At 36.0% G+C, this 8,048-nt stretch overlaps 1 long non-coding RNA gene across 1 annotated transcript; it reads right to left on the reverse strand.

Moving 5' to 3' along the window:
• Positions 1 to 5,600: 5,600 nt before the first annotated feature.
• Positions 5,601 to 7,716, reverse strand: LOC141481364 (uncharacterized). The gene is made up of 3 exons (XR_012464917.1): positions 6,883 to 7,716; positions 6,620 to 6,784; positions 5,601 to 6,402 (listed from the first exon to the last, which is right to left on the reverse strand). It is a non-coding gene; the product is annotated as an uncharacterized lncRNA (long non-coding RNA).
• Positions 7,717 to 8,048: the final 332 nt, after the last annotated feature.

Raw genomic sequence — 8,048 nt, forward strand, 5'->3', positions numbered from 1 at the left:
TTTGAAACAGTTGCTATCATCTCCAGCTCGTACTAATCGAATGGTATGTTTACCGTAAAAAACGCACTGATAATCATTGAAGATATTCAAAAAATGTTTGATGGGGATGAGCATGTTGAATGTTAGATGAGTTGTGTTGAGGAAGCCTGTATTGTTGGGAAAAGTCCAGCCGGAGGTGGCTAAGTGTTTGATTTATTCGTCGGTGTAGATGAGAAAGCCTCTTACAGTACTAACAATTCCAAGTTCACGAACTGCTTCCAATTCATTACCACTCTGCTCATAACTAGCAGATTGAAATATGAAAGCGCCAGCATTGTTTACGAAAGGTCTTCTCAACTTTTCCACTAATGAATAGCAAACTATCGTACAAAGCATCGTAGGCATCAGATTGATTGATGTTGATTTCAATAACATCGTTGTTGCGACAAGACTTGACATAAAGATAGTAGGTACGCCACTTTACCTTTTGTATGGACTCATCGATTTGCGGTTTTCGGACACACTTGATTGGACAACATGGTAACCAAGAGATTCCAGAAACAGTTTATTTTTCGTTCTCAATAGTTGTCGACTAGTGAAGGTCTTGGTGAAGAGTGACTTGGGGTATGGAGGTGTTTTATTTTTATAGATAGTCAGCACCATACTTTCGCTTCAATTCCAAACGAATTATTATTTCTTCGTTTCGGAAATCAATGAACCTGGAATGTTGGTCGAGCACTCGCAGCGTAATATTGTTCATTTCGTCTCTATGTGCAATAGGTAGGTGAATGGAGTGATTAGGTTTTTCGTCAATTACGTACCGAGGATCAACACCAACAGCAAATTCGTATATCGTATGAGCCGGTCTGTCGTTGTAGGAGGCTCCAAACGTAATATTGTTATCTATGTGTATGGTGCGTACTTTAATGATATCCACAGGTAGATCGGATTCGTAATAAATTTTTGGTTTGAGAAGAGTAGATGAAAATACCAGTATGTAAGCCAAGCTATTTGCAGGTCAGAAATCAATCGAGTGTTTCAGACAGAATATTTCACTTTTCAGCGTATTATTATTCGGTTTTACATAGAAAAAATCCTCAGGGATTTCCTTGAACGTTTTAGGTGAGATGTATTTGTTTATTAATTCTTCAATGTCACCAATTTCGTAAGATCCAACAGGAATATCGATGCTTTTTTGTTTAGTTTTGTCAGCGTTTCAATAGTAGTAGAATTTCATACCTTCCTCAATGTTGGGTATACTGTTGTATGAATGGAAACTGAGCAAAGCCAAAGTATATTCAGAATCAGAATCTAATCGAATGGGTGGATTGAATTCGATGGAGAGCGTCGAAAAACGACTCGTTAGCGTTAATATCATAGACATGACTGATATAATGCCAGTATGACATAACCTTAAATAATGATTGAAACAACAACAAGATTTTGAATAAAAATCATCCATTTTTACAATGATAACATCCCATTTGTGAACTCACAATAATAATAATAATGATAATGATTATCTCTTTATTTACTCATATTGATTTGTATAACCACAGGAGCAGAAGTACAAATGGAAAAGAGCGATGACGCTGCTGATGTAGGTGGTGGTACCTCATGTCGGTAATGGATGAAACATGGTAAACGAATCTGCAAAGCAAATTGATGTTGGTAGTCCTTTGGAAATCTATGCCAAACATCCAATAATTCCCAAGGTTCAGCATTCTCGATCAAATAGTCGATCGATAAAGTTTCCAACTCAGCATCGGTTAAATCTCGTATAGATTCATCTCCAACCATTTTTGCATACATTATGGAGCAGAAACTGTTAGCACAGATGTCCGCAATTACTCTGGTCAAAATTTTGATACTGATCATTGTTAAATGTAATCGTTATACCCTCTCCAAAATATCTTACCAATTCCACTGGAGATTTGAGATTACCGAAACAGTCAAAATATTGTACAGCATCACCGTTTTTAATGTAAGCTACCCAATGAGTGCCTGCATTCAATTGAGAATCTAAGTTCAATACAGCACATTCTCGCAGCCGACGACCACGAGTTGGCAACGTGTCGCGCATAAAGACTCCACGAAAATGTGGAATTCTCAGTTGACGGGCACATTTCTGAATTTCCAAATCGTATAATGCTCTATGGGGTAGCTTCAGTGGGAGTTTTTTTGCTTTTTCAAGTAAAGACCTCGCCCATTACGTTGCTGTTGTTTCTTTAGGAACAGACCAAATCCTCGAGGTGTTTTGCGTAGGTACAAACCGGAACCTAAATGTTCCATAGCTTCGTTGTGACGTTGATCTTCTTCAAGTTTCTTTTTGGCATTCTTAGCATCTATTACGGTTTTTGCGATAGCGCCTGCTCCACCTGCCAAAGAACCCAAAGTTGAAAGGGCAGCGAATATAGGTATGAGTGGAAGGATTCCTCCGGATTTTACTTCGAATGGGATTATCCTAGGTATCCGTATGTTTTTACGTCCTCCAGTTTGACTCAATGCCATTTTAGCAGCTCGCAAAGCCAAAGCATTAGATTTCTTCCAATTTGTAGTAAATATTCAATGCATATTACGTCGAAAAGATAAATAACCTCATGCCGAGCTTATGGTTTGCTTTCATTGTTACAGTTACGAGCCAAGCTACAGCTTTTTCACCAAATCTAGCGTCTTTCGATTTAACGCGTTCCCAAGCTCTATTTTCCAACACTTGATCTGCTTTATGACGGTCTTCTAATGAGTCGCTTTGAGAGTACGCGATATCGTGATCTTTACAATATTCGTCCAAAGGATTTACACCGGTGTCACCGCGTTCCAATCTCTTTTTCAATTTGATGCCTGGTCCGCAAAACTGATAACCAGGTAGATGTAATTCGAATGGGAGCATATTGATAATTGAATTGACGACACCTGCACCGGAGTGAGTCAACATTGAGAATGATTGGGTGATGACTGTAATGTTTTTATTTATAACCGTAGAGCACTCATTGTCCAACATCACATCATGTAAGTCGTTCAACAAAACAAGACATTACCTATTGAACATTTAGACTTATTGAATGAAGCCAACAATAGTAGTCTAGTTGGAAAGCATGGTGCAATAATTTGTGGGCCAAGTGGTTGTGGAAATACAAACGCTATCTTAACATTGCTATTCCATCCGAATGGCGCCAAATTTGAAAATATCTACGTATATTCAAAATCATCGTATCAACCTAAATATCAAGTGGTTCGAGGAATTTTCAGTAGAGTTTAGGGTTTGGGATATTATCCGTCCAGGGAAAATAAAGATATCATGAGCCCTCACGAAGCCAAATTGAATTCCATATTCATTTTCGATGATGTCGCATGCGATGGCCAACAGAAAAGTCGCGAATATTATTCTGTATGTAGGCATAAGAACATTGATACCGCCTATCTTTGTCAGACATATTCAAAAATCCCCAAACAATTGATACGAGACAATTGCAATATGACTGTACTTTTCAAACAGGATGAAATGAATTCGAAACATATATTCGATGAACACGTCTCTCCCGACATGTCTTTCGATGAATTCAAGAGAATGTGTGGCGAATTTTGGCAACATCGATATGGACCCGTTGTAATAATGAAAGATTTCGATAAGAATGGTGGATGTTTTTGTCAAGGATTCGACAAATATATGAGTATACACAGTGTGTAATGTAGTATCATTCACCATCATGAAACCGTTGAGCAAAGAAGTTGATGTTATTCGAAAGAATGAAATCAACGAAATTTCACGCATCATTCGAAAAAAATATTTGGCTCTGAATTTGGGCAAATCTGAAGAAGATGAGTCATTGCAAAGATTTAAAAACCTCTGTCTCTGTCTATTCCATTGAAGAAAATAGCGAATAAAACAGCAATACAGTCAGCTACTACCCCATTGAAAACAGAGGCTAAAACCGAAGTCGAACAAGAGACAGTGGAAGAGCCTGAAACGACTCCATTCCAATCCCTCGTACACGTTGCAGGTACAGATGAGGATGATGATGATGAAAACGTCTTTAGTAGGTATGCAGAAGACGAACAAGACCACAATGTTGCATCAGGCATTAATGAACAAGTTTTAGAAGAATATATCGATCAATATCCGATAATCTCTCAACCGTACATCGAAAAACATTGGGGAAATGACAAGTAAATCGACAAAGTATGCGGTCCCATATATGATGGAGTATCTTCAAAATGGTTCCTAGGCCGAAAGGAAATCGATACCCGGTATATATGAACTGTTATTTCTCGACATGCCTGGAAATTATAACTCTGAGGATTTGAATATATACAAAAAAATTTGGATTTATCGAGCGCTCACAAGAATTCCGCTGGAGATCTAAAAGGCACTCAGAGATACAAGTACACCAACATAATCAAACCGTTGTTTCCTACAACAGGAAATCGTCGTAAAACTGGTACTGGGTTTTTTCAACCTAAAACACCTCTCACTACTACTAGTTTCCATGACATGACATCATGTTTACACCCAAAACGTTACCTCTTGCAATGACATTCAATACGAAACCCATTGAATACATTTATTGGGACGATCCCAACGAGCTATGCAAACATCTCAAATTATTACTAGCGTCTCGAGATGCAGGAAATACTTCACACAACAATGAAATAATTGCCATTTCGAATGAACTCAAAGAAGCAGAAATAATTATAAGAGAAACACTACGTCCTCCAATACATTATCATTTTCAAAATGGTTATCGATAAGTTTGGACGTAGCGACAGTAACAGAAAGTGAAAATTGCCAACGCCCTCTGGAGGAAGTTTATTGCATTATACCTCAGATGGTAATATTCATTGTGGTGATGTGAAATTGTGTCATGTGAAAAGCCACATCACTGATTACGATGTTGCTAATAAAAAGTATGTGGATGGAACCGATAAAGAACTTTCTCCTTTCATATATCAGCTAGCTAAGCAACACGGAAAAGAAATGACCCAAGTAAATGAAAAACTCATCAAATTTCAAGGTGACATCTCCAAACAAATCACCGAAATAAATTCGAATATAGCCAAGGTACAATTTACTATCAAGGACATCAACAAGATGCAAAATGAAGTTCAATCATAACCATAATAAAAGAGCGGGGTTCACACATCTTTAGCATCAGTCGTCATGACTTCCAAAGACAAGATTCAACTTGTAAACGAACTACATAAACCAATTAGAAGGAATTATCGAAGGAATAGATGACTTATGGCAGATGGACTCACAAAACTCGAAATTTCAAACTGATTCTAGTCGTCATAGATTGTTTTTCGTTTTTGATTTCGTGGACTAGACCACTGAAATCAAAAACGGGAGAGGAAACTACCAAAACGTTTGCAGATATCTTGACACATACGAGACGTTGTCCAAAAAATTCACAAACCGATCAAGGCAAAGAATTTCACAACAATAAGTTTCAAACTTTGATGAAAAAACATGGAATAAATCACAACAATACGTACAGCATCACTGAAGCTTCTATGACTGAACGTACCATTAGAACGTTGAAAGAAAGACTTCAAATATTTTTGTCTGAATGGCAACTACAAATGGTTGAATGTCCCACCCCGACAGTTGTTCTTCAGATTCGCCTAATTTATTCAATATAACGTCCACAACGGTTTCATTGTACCAAGCAGCCAAGTCCATACTTGAATCGATAACTTTATTTGCCGTACTGAAATATTTGCGATCAACAATATCACCATCATTCGATTTCTTATTAAAATCCCCTGAAAATGTAGAATCAACTTTGAGGCATGACATTTGTTTTGAAATTTTGTGAATCTCACGTTTGAATAATGGAAAAGCATCGTCTAGAAAATTTTTAGGTTCTTTATGAGTCAAATTGATGATTACCCCCGTTGTTACTCTTCTATTGAAAACATTGTTAACATTTTGCCACTTTACCCTGGTGCTTCGTCGTTTCAAACCCGAACCTATATGTTTATCATTCATCATTTTGATAATAACTTTAAAGCGTTTCAATTTCCCAATTTGTGTAATCATTGTTTTTCCCCAACCGGAAATTGAATTGTTTTCATAGTTAAAACGCATTTCCTTATATGTTTATCAATTTATCGTATAGCTTGTTTTGCAATATGATCCGAATAATTATCTTTGATGTGTTAGATGTATTTATCAATTACCGACTTGATTTTTGGAAAATCAACCATTTGGATTTTATTTATTGACATGTCTCACCGATATTTTGTTCACAAATGAAGTTCTTAGTGTGATGAGTCGATTTTGGAAGCTGCAGAAAATTGAATCTCGTTCTGTGGACACTGTTGAGATGGTTCTGGAAGCTGTTGAGATTAAAGTTCGTTCTGGAAAGGTTGCTAAGAGTGGGGGTAATGTCTTTCGTGGAGCGATTGTGATAAATGGGCGAGCTACAATTATAATTGAAAAAATCAATTGTCATTCAATACAAGTACTAAACACAAGTCATTCTGTAAGTACTAAACACAAAAAAAGTATTGAAAACACTATTTTATGCAGATCATATCTATGAATGAGAAACTTTTTGAGTCGAACAAAAAGTATTGTATTCAATCACAAACTCTATACATATTTCGAACAGAGAAAAAATGGGAAAGCAGTACTAACCTTAATTTCGTACAAATTCAAATGAAACAACACGACAGCGTATTTTTCTGATGATAAATTTTTCCTAATGGGGAGTGATACTTCTCCGTCAGTCGATGTGGTAGAAAATTGTTGTTGTTAATTAGTTTCCTCTTCACGACCGAACTTGAATTTTTGAAAATCCACCTGCGAGAAACCAAAAATTAAATAACAATTAATGTTTCAAATTATACGAACACTCTCTCAACTAACGACAACATAAATAAAAGTTATTCCTTTCTTACTATACGTTTTATTCAACTCGAAAGCTGGTCACAAAATGAGCTTCTGCTTATAATATTATAAATGTGTATACAGACAATCTATGGCATTGTCAAAGGCAAATAGATAAAATACGGGAAAAACTCTTATTCAGCTTGGATGATTCTCGAGTGAAATTTATAATCTCATTTCACGGTTATGAGGCTATCATCTAATGGAACATCAAAACAAATTGTACGAGAAAAATGGATGTCAGCAATTACCGGTTCTTATCTTTTATTCATTATTAATGATTGAGAAATATCAGCAATTGTCACTTCCTATCTTCTGATATATGTAGGATGAAAATAGTAGTCCAGGGTTGGCTTGAGGAATACGTTATTACCTCTAAACTATTTTGTATTACAAAATAATTGAAAAAAGAACAATAACCTTCAAAAAGTATGTATAAAAAAACACTACAGTAAATTAATCTGAGGAAAATTTTAAAAATCCAATGATAATTCAACAAAAACTCTTACCACCTTTGAATTGAATTAAATTTGAATGAATTCATTTGAAAAAAAGTCAAAAACGTATAAAAAATTTTGCAATGAAAATTCTCAAGTGAGCATGGAAAACACGATCAGATGGAAATCGTTGCACTTGTCACTAGTATCACCTTCAACCGATACAAATAACTCATCATTTCGCCTCGCAGGAGGTATTTATAGGAAAATAAGTGATGACAAATTATGATATCAAACAGAGAGCCTTTGTTCCGTCTTACCAACTTGAAATAAGTTGGTTGTACAACTCTAATCAAAATACATGCTGACATCGTAGATTCTATGATAACTTTATGAACGTCAAATTTCATGCATGACTTCTTTTTCTCTTGCCTCGTTGCGTGTTCTGGAACAAATTCAACAGTATTTTGTTTTCAAATGACGATCTTGAAATATAAGTTTCAATTCACAATTGAATGGTGTACTCTTTGGAATTGCGCCTGCGCAAATACTGCTAACTGGCCCTCATCGACTGATGTTGGACAAATCAATTTTCATTGTTTACATAAGCCTTCACGATCATTTCCTTGGAATTTCACACACATTCGGTACGTTTACATATTGAACAAAAATTATTGTAGTCGAAAGTACAAAATTTGTTTTTCAGCATCGTTGAAGACATATTCTACATTTTGAGGCTG

The sequence above is a fragment of the Leptinotarsa decemlineata genome, unplaced genomic scaffold (genome assembly GCF_025532065.1).
Source record: "Leptinotarsa decemlineata unplaced genomic scaffold, Ldec_3_MD MMD2_tig00000157_RagTag_RagTag, whole genome shotgun sequence".
NCBI classification, from domain to species: Eukaryota; Metazoa; Arthropoda; class Insecta; order Coleoptera; family Chrysomelidae; genus Leptinotarsa; species Leptinotarsa decemlineata.